This window comes from Dendropsophus ebraccatus, chromosome 10 (assembly GCF_027789765.1).
Source record: "Dendropsophus ebraccatus isolate aDenEbr1 chromosome 10, aDenEbr1.pat, whole genome shotgun sequence".
In the NCBI taxonomy this organism is placed as follows: domain Eukaryota; kingdom Metazoa; phylum Chordata; class Amphibia; order Anura; family Hylidae; genus Dendropsophus; species Dendropsophus ebraccatus.
Window position 1 is genome coordinate 6018163 of NC_091463.1, and position 12328 is coordinate 6030490.

At 54.5% G+C, this 12328-nt stretch overlaps 1 protein-coding gene across 5 annotated transcripts in view; it reads right to left on the bottom strand.

Moving 5' to 3' along the window:
* FIBCD1 (fibrinogen C domain containing 1) overlaps positions 1–12328 on the bottom strand; it is a 275844-nt gene that overhangs the window by 137337 nt on the left and 126179 nt on the right. Inside the window, exon 1 of one of the 5 annotated variants that reach the window (XM_069985752.1) lies at positions 9129–9338. The exons of the other annotated variants lie outside the window; for them this stretch is intronic. The gene's annotated coding sequence lies outside the window, so the exon portion shown is untranslated. Of the gene's footprint in view, positions 1–9128; positions 9339–12328 lie in introns of those variants that run through there. 5 annotated transcript variants of the gene reach the window in all.

Genomic DNA, 12328 nt, shown 5'->3' on the forward strand with positions numbered 1-12328 from the left:
TTATAGCTATATGGGGGACATTGCAGGGGGACATTATAGCTATATGGGGGACAATGCAGGGGGAGATTATAGCTATAATCGGGGACAATGCAGGGGGACATTATACCTATATGGGGGACATTGCAGGGGGACATTATAGCTATATGGGGGACATTGCAGGGGGACATTATAGCTATATGGGGGACATTGCAGGGGGACATTATACCTATATGGGGGACATTGCAGGGGGACATTATAGCTATATGGGGGACATTGCAGGGGGACATTATACCTATATGGGGGACATTGCAGGGGGACATTATAGCTATAATCGGGGACAATGCAGGGGGACATTATACCTATATGGGGGACAATGCAGGGGGACATTATACCTATATGGGGGACATTGCAGGGGGACATTATAGCTATATGGGGGACAATGCAGGGGGACATTATAGCTATATGGGGGACAATGCAGGGGGACATTATACCTATATGGGGGACATTGCAGGGGGACATTATACCTATATGGGGGACAATGCAGGGGGACATTATAGCTATATGGGGGACAATGCAGGGGGACATTATAGCTATATGGGGGACATTGCAGGGGGACATTATAGCTATATGGGGGACATTATACAGTTATGACAGCATCAGACAGTGCAGAGACAGCAGAGAGACAGTGCAGAGACAGCAGAGAGACAGCACAGAGACAGCTCAGAGACATTTGGGGTGATGAGACCAAAATCCAACTTTTTGGCCACAACCATAAAGGTTACATTTGGAGAGGAGTCACCACGGCCTAGGACTGTAAAGCACGGTATAGTATACTGCCCATACTATAGTGTTATCATATAGCAGTGCCCATACTATAGTGTTATCATATAGCAGTGCCCATACTATAGTGTTATCCATATAGCAGTGTCCATACTATAGTGTTATCATATAGCAGTGCCCATACTATAGTGTTATCCATATAGCAGTGTCCATACTATAGTGTTATCCATATAGCAGTGCCCATACTATAGTGTTATCCATATATCAGTGCCCATACTATAGTGTTATCATATAGCAGTGCCGATACCATAGTGTTATCCATATAGCAGTGTCCATACTATAGTGTTATCATATAGCAGTGCCCATACCATAGTGTTATCATATAGCAGTGCCCATACTATAGTGTTATCATATAGCAGTGCCCATACTATAGTGTTATCATATAGCAGTGCCCATACCATAGTGTTATCCATATATCAGTGCCCATACTATAGTGTTATCATATAGCAGTGCCCATACTATAGTGTTATCATATAGCAGTGTCCATACTATAGTGTTATCATATAGCAGTGCCCATACTATAGTGTTATCATATAGCAGTGCCCATACTATAGTGTTATCATATAGCAGTGCCCATACTGTAGTGTTATCCATATAGCAGTGCCCATACTGTAGTGTTATCATATAGCAGTGCCCATACTATAGTGTTATCCATATATCAGTGCCCATACTATAGTGTTATCATATAGCAGTGCCCATACTATAGTGTTATCCATATATCAGTGCCCATACTATAGTGTTATCATATATCAGTGCCCATACTATAGTGTTATCATATAGCAGTGCCCATACTATAGTGTTATTATATAGCAGTGCCCATACTATAGTGTTATCCATATATCAGTGCCCATACTATAGTGTTATTATATAGCAGTGCCCATATTATAGTGTTATCATATAGCAGTGCCCATACTGTAGTGTTATCCATATAGCAGTGCCCATACTGTAGTGTTATCATATAGCAGTGCCCATACTATAGTGTTATCCATATATCAGTGCCCATACTATAGTGTTATCATATAGCAGTGCCCATACTATAGTGTTATCCATATATCAGTGCCCATACTATAGTGTTATCATATATCAGTGCCCATACTATAGTGTTATCATATAGCAGTGCCCATACTATAGTGTTATTATATAGCAGTGCCCATACTATAGTGTTATCCATATATCAGTGCCCATACTATAGTGTTATTATATAGCAGTGCCCATACTGTAGTGTTATCCATATAGCAGTGCCCATACTATAGTGTTATCATATAGCAGTGCCCATACTATAGTGTTATCCATATAGCAGTGCCCATACTATAGTGTTATTATATAGCAGTGCCCATATTATAGTGTTATCATATAGCAGTGCCCATACTATAGTGTTATCATATAGCAGTGCCCATACTATAGTGTTATCCATATAGCAGTGCCCATACTAGTGTTATCCATATAGCAGTGCCCATACTATAGTGTTATCCATATAGCAGTGCCCATACTATAGTGTTATCCATATAGCAGTGCCCATACTATAGTGTTATCCATATATCAGTGCCCATACTATAGTGTTATCATATAGCAGTGTCCATACTATAGTGTTATCCATATAGCAGTGTCCACACCGCCGGCTGTAATTCAGTGTAATTAGGTCAGGATGCCGGTGGCCGCTTATCTATCCTGTTATATAGCGGACGTGTCTCTTCCAGGATCTAATGACTGTCCTGATTGGTGAGGCTGCTGACGCTGCACAGAGCGGGATCATCAACAATCCAGACTCAGGAAAACTGCCACAGCCAGGAGCTTCCAGCCAATTAACTAATATATGAGTGAGGAACGGCGAGAGGATCGCGATAATCACCCGGCAGGATCCCCATCATCCTCCTGCAGGATCCCCATCATCCTCCTGCAGGATCCCCATCATCCTCCTGCAGGGTCCCCAACATCCTCCTGCAGGATCCCCATCATCCTCCTGCAGGGTCCCCAACATCCTCCTGCAGGATCCCCATCATCCTCCTGCAGGGTCCCCATCACCGCCCTGCAGGGTCCCCAACATCCCCCTGCACGGTCCCCATCATCCCCTGCAGGATCCCCATCATCCCCCTGCAGGATCCCCATCATCCCCCTGCAGGGTCCCCATCATCCTCCTGCAGGATCCCCATCATCCTCCTGCAGGATCCCCATCATCCTCCTGCAGGGTCCCCAACATCCTCCTGCAGGGTCCCCATCATCCCCCTGCAGGGTCCCCATCATCCCCCTGCAGGATCCCCATCATCCCCCTGCAGGGTCCCCATCATCCCCCTGCAGGATCCCCATCATCCTCCTGCAGGATCCCCATCATCCTCCTGCAGGGTCCCCAACATCCTCCTGCAGGGTCCCCATCATCCCCCTGCAGGGTCCCTATCATCCTCCTGCAGGGTCCCCAACATCCTCCTGCAGGGTCCCCATCATCCTCTTGCAGGATCCCCATCATCCCCCTGCAGGGTCCCCAACATCCTCCTGCAGGATCCCCATCATCCTCCTGCAGGATCCCCATCATCCCCTGCAGGATCCCCATCATCCCCCTGCAGGATCCCCAACATCCTCCTGCAGGGTCCCCAACATCCTCCTGCAGGGTCCCCAACATCCTCCTGCAGGGTCCCCATCATCCTCCTGCAGGATCCCCATCATCCCCTGCAGGATCCCCATCATCCCCTGCAGGATCCCCATCATCCTCCTGCAGGATCCCCAACATCCTCCTGCAGGGTCCCCAACATCCTCCTGCAGGGTCCCAAACATCCTCCTGCAGGATCCCCATCATCCTCCTGCAGGATCCCCATCATCCTCCTGCAGGGTCCCCAACATCCTCCTGCAGGATCCCCATCATCCTCCTGCAGGATCCCCATCATCCTCCTGCAGGGTCCCCAACATCCTCCTGCAGGATCCCCAACATCCTCCTGTAGGATCCCCATCATCCTCCAGTAGGATCCCCATCATCCCCTGCAGGACCGCCCGCAGCCCCACATCCAACTAAACATCACCCTCCAAACACGCACTGCTGAGGGGGGCAGAGGTGAGACCCCTCCATGACTATGACAAGCAGCAGTACAATGGGTTACAGTACGGCCCAACAGGATTCATGGTTGCAGAACACATTGGGCTGCACAATAGGCTTGATGGTTGTAGAACACACTAGCTAACACACTACTCTAGATGTTGGATGCAGAACACATTAGATGGCACGATACTCTTGATGGTTGCAGAACACTAGATGGTACAATCTTGATGATTTGAAAACACAGTAGCACAATTGGCTTGGTGGCTTCAGGGCACACAAGGTGGCAAAATATGCTTGATGGTTGCAGAATGTACTAGGTGGCATAATAAACTTTGTGGATGCAGAATACACTGGGTGGCACTGGGTGGTTGCAGAACTAAGTTGCACAATACTCTTGAAGAATGCAGAGCACACTAGGTGGCACAATACTTTTGATGGTTGCAGAACACACCAGGGGGCCTCCTACACTTGGTGGTTGCAGAACACACTAAATTAGTCAAGGAATTCTGAACTGTCCTATGACTGGCGCTGGGACCATGAGATGCTTCAAGGAGTGTCAGAACTGGGAGGGCTGCTCTTGCTTCTGTGGGTCTCTGGGAGGTTATCCCCCACCTAGTCCCTGCACTCGCATCTGGCCCCACCTAGTCCCTGCACCCACAGCCTGCCCCACCTAGTCCCTGCACCCGCAGCCAGCCCCACCTAGTCCCTGCACCCGCAGCCAGCCCCACCTAGTCCCTGCACTCGCAGCCAGCCCCACCTAGTCCCTGCACTTTCAGCCAGCCCCACCTAGTCCCTGTACTCACAGCCTGCTCCACCTAGTCCATGCACTCACAGCCTGCCCCACCTAGTCCCTGCACCAGCAGCCTTCCCCACCTAGTCCCTGCACTCGCATCTGGCCCCACCTAGTCCCTGCACCAGCAGCCTTCCCCACCTAGTCCCTGCACTCGCAGCCTGCCCCACCTAGTCCCTGCACTCGCAGCCTGCCCCACCTAGTCCCTGCACCAGCAGCCTTCCCCACCTAGTCCCTGCACTCGCATCTGGCCCCACCTAGTCCCTGCACCAGCAGCCTTCCCCACCTAGTCCCTGCACTCGCAGCCTGCCCCACCTAGTCCCTGCACTCGCATCTGGCCCCACCTAGTCCCTGCACCAGCAGCCTTCCCCACCTAGTCCCTGCACTCGCATCTGGCCCCACCTAGTCCCTGCACCAGCAGCCTTCCCCACCTAGTCCCTGCACTCGCAGCCTGCCCCACCTAGTCCCTGCACTCGCATCTGGCCCCACCTAGTCCCTGCACCAGCAGCCTTCCCCACCTTGTTCCTGTACTTAAAGCCTGCCTCACCTAGTCCCTGCACTCGCAGCCTGCCCCACCTAGTCCCTGCACTCGCAGCCTGCCCCACCAAGTCCCTGCACTCGCAGCCTGCCCCACCAAGTCCCTGCACTCACAGCCTGCCCCACCTAGTCCCTGCACCAGCAGCCTTCCCCACCTTGTTCCTGTACTTAAAGCCTGCCTCACCTAGTCCCTGCACTCGCAGCCTGCCCCACCTAGTCCCTGCACTCGCAGCCTGCCCCACCTAGTCCCTGCACTCGCAGCCTGCCCCACCTAGTCCCTGCACTCACAGCCTGCCCTACCTAGTCCCTGCACCCACAGCCTGCCCCACCTAGTCCCTGCACCCGCAGCCTGCCCCACCTAGTCCCTGCACTTGCAGCCAGGCCCACCTAGACCCTGCACTTACATCCTGCCCCACCTAGTCCCTGCACCAGCAGCCTGCCTCACCTAGTCCCTGCACTCGCAGCCAGCCCCAACTAGTCCCTGCACTCGCAGCCAGCCCCACCTAGTCCCTGTACTCACAGCCTGCTCCACCTAGTCCCTGCACTCACAGCCTGCCCCACCTAGTCCCTGCACTTACAGCCTGCCCCACCTAGTCCCTGCACCAGCAGCCTGCCCCACCTAGTCCCTGCACTCGCAGCCTGCCCCACCTAGTCCCTGCACTCGCAGCCAGCCCCACCTAGTCCCTGCACTCGCAGCCAGCCCCATCTAGTCCCTGCACTTACAGCCTGCCCCACCTAGTCCCTGAACTTACAGCCTGCCCTACCTAGTCCATGCAATCGCAGCCTGCCCCACCTAGTCCCTGCACTCGCAGCCTGCCCCACCTAGTCCCTGCACTCGCAGCCTGCCCCACCTAGTCCCTGTACTCACAGCCAACCCCACCTAGTCCATGCACTCGCATCCTGCCCCACCTAGTCCCTGCACTCGCAGCCTGCCCCACCTAGTCCCTGCACTTACAGCCTGCCCCACCTAGTCCCTGTACTCACAGCCAACCCCACCTAGTCCATGCAATCGCATTCTGCCCCACCTAGTCCCTGCACTCACAGCGAGCCCCACCTAGTCCCTGCACTCGCATCTGGCCCCACCTAGTCCCTGCACTCGCAGCCTGCCCCACCTAGTCCCTGCACTTGCATCTGGCCCCACCTAGTCCCTGCACTCACAGCCAGCCCCACCTAATCCCTGCACTCACAGCCTGCCCCACCTAATCCCTGCACTCACAGCCTGCCCCACCAGTGACATCACTCCAGACAGAGGGGTATCAGTCACACGGTGAGTGGGGGTGTGCTGCTGCAGCTTTGTATATACATGTATATGCCGCCTGTCTGTCCCTGTTATCAATGTTCTCGTAGGCAGCAGCCGTGCCAGGAACGTCTCTCCCCTCCCGTCATGGAGCCTACAGAGTGACTGCGGCGCATCATGCAAAATTCATGTTTCCCCTTTTATTGTGCTGCGAGATTCCCCACCACGGAGCGCTGCAGAGAGGGATAGCAGGCGAGTTAATGACGACCGCACAGACAGGAGCTCGGACATCATCCAGGCCCTATGGTGGGGACGGTCCCGTCACTGGGGCACCAGCTATGGGGGCATCTGCGCTGAGCTTTGATAAGTTCTGGCAACCAGAGCTGGGGGGGATAGTTGCATATTCTAGGCCTATAAAAAGTCCTCACACCCACACACAGGATTTATTACATAACTCCGATATTTCAGAACAACAAAAAAACAGCAAAAAGCAAAAAGTGACTTAAAGGGGCAAATAGGCGATCAGTACAGATCTGCGCAGCATGGGCCTCCTGGGCAGGGAAGAACAACTGGCTCCGGGGCACCGGGTCATGGAGGGCACCGGGTCACCTGGGGGCGGATACCTCCCCCACTGTATTGGGGCAGTGTCAGACCAGGGGCCCAACAGAGGAAATGATCCTGAGGGCCACCAGTGAAGAACCAGTGAGAAATGACATGTCAGTCAGTGTAAGTGCAGGTTCTGAGCTGGGGGCCCACTGGAAGATTGTCCGGTCCTCCGCTGGGCCAGTCTGACACTGTAGCATCTGGCTTCTTACATAGGGGACATTCAGGCATCACAATGCAGCATCCATTACTAATGCTGCTGCCCTGATAGGGAAGCTGGCCTCTGATTGGTAGGTACAGGCAGCAACAACAGAACTCGTGCAGGACCCAAAGTGGAGGAGCAGGACACAAACATCAGAAGGGCCTCCTGAGTCGACCCCCTCCCGCACCCACTGGCACCATACTTACTAACATACAGGGCTCTAGGGGGCGGGGCATGACTCAGGGAGACTCTCTGCTCTTGTGTCATGCCCCGCCCCCTAAGGTCCTCTGCATTAGTTAGGTCTGAAGTAAATAATGTTGCGGCAAATCGCTGCGGAGCTGCCAGGGAGAAGGTAAAAGGCGTCAGGCCATGAATAGGAATTTTTATAGCCAGTTTGTATGTATAATAATGCGCTGCCCTATCGCCCCATGTGACCCCGGCTCAGACACCTGGAAACCTGGTTAGCAATTTCCAGCCGGCCGGTTAAGCTCATTAGTAGTCGCTGACAGCGTCGGCGGGCAGGCAGGGGTTAATCTCCTCTGCGCTCATTGTTTCTCTATGGTCCCGCACGCACGGCACATGCTAATTGTATGAATAATGAGAGGAGCTCGCGTGGAAAGATCTGAGACCTTTAAGCTTTGCTGCCGGTAAAAGCCCAGAATGCAAACAAGTCTCTTCTGCTGGCAGCCGTATAGCGGGGTGGGAGCGGCGAGAAGGCGAAACGCGTTGGCTTTGGTTTATTTTTATCTGGCAGTTTTATTCTTTGTCACGTCTCCATATGAGCCGCGTCTGGCTACCTGCGCGCTCTGATCACCACCTTCTTTTCTGGGGGATCATCGAAGTTTGGAGACATCACAACAAAAAAGAAGCTGTAAAGTGTGAGGCTGCAAAACCTGGCTTATTAGGAGGGCAGCAGGGGGCGTGCTCAGCAAAGATCCTGCCTCCAGGATGGCCCAATATCCATGTGACCACAGGGAGAACATTCTACAGGGGAAGAGTGACAACCACTGAAGGTGTGTGCCAACCCATGTGTGGTCAGCAGAATAATGGACTGGACCTGTGTCATGCTGCTCGGGGGCGGTGCCTCCTTAGTACACGCCCCCCACCTACATCTCTACCCATACTGAGTACCGTCTCCAGCACCAGATGAGATACAGACAGGTGGACACTCAGCAGAGCGCAGCTGGAGACGTCACCCACGGGTGGCAGCCATATACCAACATATCTAGGGACACAATGTATCTACTATGTATATGGAAAGCTTTGATGTGCTATCTGCTGAGCCCTTGTATCTAAGAATATCATGTGTGATACTGTCTGCCAGGCTGCTGTATCTAATCCTATCATGTGCGATACTGTCTGCCAGGATGCTGTATCTAATCCTATCATGTGTGATACTGTTTGCCAGGCTGCTGTATCTAATCCTAGATGTGATACCATCCCCAGAGCCTCTGTATCTAATCCTATGTGTGATACCGTTTGCAGAGCCTCTGCATCTACTACTATGATGTGTGATACTGTCCATAGAGCCTCTGTATCTACTCCTATTGTGTGATACCAACTGCACAGCCTCTGTATCTACTCCTATCATGTGCGATACCTTGGGCAGAGCCTCTGTATCTAAGCCCAGTGCGGCAGCCATTGGCCTCCTCTAGGACAGGATTCCTCAGCTCTTCTCAGCATCTCTCAGGTGTGATACCACCCGCAGGGCCTCTGTATCTGACCCTATGATGTGTGATACCACCCACAGAGCCTCTGTATCTAAGCCCAGTGCGGCAGCCCTCGGCGCCCTCTAGGAAAGGATTCCTGGGCTCTTCCCAGCATCTCTAAGGTGTTATACCGTGGGCAGGGCCTCTGCATCTAAGCCCTGGGCGTCCTCCAGCAAAGGGTTCCCAGCATCTCTCGGGTGTAATACCTGTGTATCTAATCCCCGGGTGTCCTCCAGCACAGGTCTCTCAGCATCTCTCGGGTGTGATACTTCTGTATCTAATCCCCTTGGTTTCCTCCAGCACAGGTCTCTCAGCATCTCCCAGGTGTGATACCTCTGTCTCTAAGCCCCAGGCCTCCTCCAGCACAGGGTTCCCAGCATCTCTCGGTTGTGATACCTCTGTATCTAAGCCTCGGGCCTTCTCCAGCACAGGGTTCCCAGCATCTCTCGGGTGTGATACCTCTGTATGTAAGCCTCAAGCCTCCTCCAGCGCAGGTCCCTCAGCATCTCTCGGGTGTGATACCTCTGTATCTAAACCCCAGGCCTCCTCCAGCACAGGGTTCCCAGCATCTCTCGGGTGTGATACCTCTGTATGTAAGCCTCGGGCCTCCTCCAGCGCAGGTCTCTCAGCATCTCTCGGGTGTGATACCTCTGTATCTAAACCCCAGGCCTCCTCCAGCACAGGGTTCCCAGCATCTCTTGGGTGTGATACCTCTGTATCTAAGCCTCGGGCCACCTCCAGCACAGGGTTCCCAGCATCTCTTGGGTGTGATACCTCTGTATCTAAGCCCTGGGCGTCCTCCAGCACAGGGTTTCCAGCATCTCTCGGGTGTGATACCTCTGTATCTAAGCCCTGGGCGTCCTCCAGCACAGGGTTTCCAGCATCTCTCGGGTGTGATACCTCTGTATCTAAGCCCTGGGCGTTCTCCAGCACAGGGTTCCCAGCATCTCTCGGGTGTGATACCTCTGTATCTAAGCCCCGGACCTTCTCCAGCACAGGTCTCTCAGCATCTCTCGGGTTTGATACCTCTGTATCTAAGCCCTTGGCGTTGTCCAGCACAGGGTTCCCAGCATCTCTCGGGTGTGATACCTCTGTATCTAAGCCCCGGGCCTCCTCCAGCGTCTCATGAATAATTGCTGCTGATGGCGGGGTGGTGGAGCTGTGAAGCGGTGACCTGTGGCTGTCGGTGGCAGGCACAGGGCTGCGGCTGCTGCTGGCGGGGTGGCGGGGTTGTGAAGCGGTGACCTGTGGCTGTCGGTGGCAGGCACAGGGCTGCGGCTGCTGCTGGCGGGGTGGCGGGGCTGTGAAGCGGTGACCTGTGGCTGTCGGTGGCAGGGGTGGCTGCGGCTGCTGCTGGCAGGGTGGCGGGGCTGTGAAGCGGTGACCTGTGGCTGTCGGTGGCAGGCACAGGGCTGCGGCTGCTGCTGGCGGGGTTGTGAAGCGGTGACCTGTGGCCCCGGTAATGCCATTAGCTGCCCATGTATAATAAGGGCGGTGTGTGGCTGTCGGTGGCAGGGGTGGCTGCGGCTGCTGCTGGCGGGGTGGCGGGGCTGTGAAGCGGTGACCTGTGGCTGTCGGTGGCAGGCACAGGGCTGCGGCTGCTGCTGGCGGGGCTGTGAAGCGGTGACCTGTGGCTGTCGGTGGCAGGCACAGGGCTGCGGCTGCTGCTGGCGGGGCTGTGAAGCGGTGACCTGTGGCCCCGGTAATGCCATTAGCTGCCCATGTATAATAAGGGCGGTGTGTGGCTGTCGGTGGCAGGGGTGGCTGCGGCTGCTGCTGGCGGGGTGGCGGGGCTGTGAAGCGGTGACCTGTGGCTGTCGGTGGCAGGCACAGGGCTGCGGCTGCTGCTGGCGGGGCTGTGAAGCGGTGACCTGTGGCTGTCGGTGGCAGGCACAGGGCTGCGGCTGCTGCTGGCGGGGCTGTGAAGCGGTGACCTGTGGCCCCGGTAATGCCATTAGCTGCCCATGTATAATAAGGGCGGTGTGTGGCTGTCGGTGGCAGGGGTGGCTGCGGCTGCTGCTGGCGGGGCTGTGAAGCGGTGACCTGTGGCTGTCGGTGGCAGGCACAGGGCTGCGGCTGCTGCTGCTGGCGGGGTGGCGGGGCTGTGAAGCGGTGACCTGTGGCTGTCGGTGGCAGGCACAGGGCTGCGGCTGCTGCTGGCGGGGTGGCGGGGCTGTGAAGCGGTGACCTGTGGCCCCGGTAATGCCATTAGCTGCCCATGTATAATAAGGGCGGTGTGTGGCTGTCGGTGGCAGGCACAGGGCTGTCTCTCTCTCTTTCATGCTCTGTCTGTGTCCCGGTGAATCCTCACTTTGTTGTCTATAAATAGGCGCCCCCTGTCCTCGCCCCCACAGCCGCCGCGCTCTGCGCCCCGTACTTGCCACCCGCCGCTGACAGCCATATAATGCTCTTTCCTCGCTTTGTAGAGACTTTCATAGTGTTCATCCACCATGTCTTCTGCTCCAGTCACATCCAAAGCTGCACAGACATGGCCTCCTGTGTACACCCCGCCCCCTATCCTGTACAAGAGGAAGAAGGTGAAGACTGACAGGTGACAGCTGCTGAATTCAATAGGCCACTCCCCCTGCGGTCACATGACAGCTGCTCAATCCAATAAGCCATTCTCCCAACTGTCACATGACAGCTGCGCCATCCAATAAGCCACGCCTTCTACTGTCACATGGCAGCTGCTCCATCCAGTAAGCTTCTCCCCCTACTGTCACATGGCAGCAGCCCCTTCTGTTCCCAGGGCATTGCCTCTCTATGGGGTATCACACATGGTAAGTTTAGATACCCTCATTCCTTTCTTCCTGCATGCTTCTGTTGTGTGTGAGTAGTTAGGTATCTAAGCTGTGATACGTGGCTGCCATGTCTCTTCCTTCCTCTCTTGATCTCTAGTGTATCCCCTGGTCAGGTATCTAAGCTGTGGTATGTGGCTGCAGTGTATCCCCTGGTCAGGTATCTAAGCTGAGATATGTGGCTGCAGTGTATCCCCTGGTCAGGTATCTAAGCTGTGATTTGTGGCAGCAGTAGTGTATCCCCTGGTCAGGTATCTAAGCTGTGATATGTGGCAGTAGTGTATCCCCTGGTCAGGTATCTAAGCTGTGATACGCGGCTGCAGTGCATCCCCTGGTCAGGTATCTAAGCTGTGATACGCAGCTGCATTGTATCCCCTGGTCAGGTATCTAAGCTGTGATACGCAGCTGCAGTGTATCCCCTGGTCAGGTATCTAAGCTGTGATACACAGCTGCAGTGTATCCCCTGGTCAGGTATCTAAGCCGTGATACGCAGCTGCAGTGTATCCCCTGGTCAGGTATCTAAGCTGTGACACGCAGCTGCAGTGTATCCCCTGGTCAGGTATCTAAGCTGTGATACGCAGCTGCAGTGTATCCCCTGGTCAGGTATC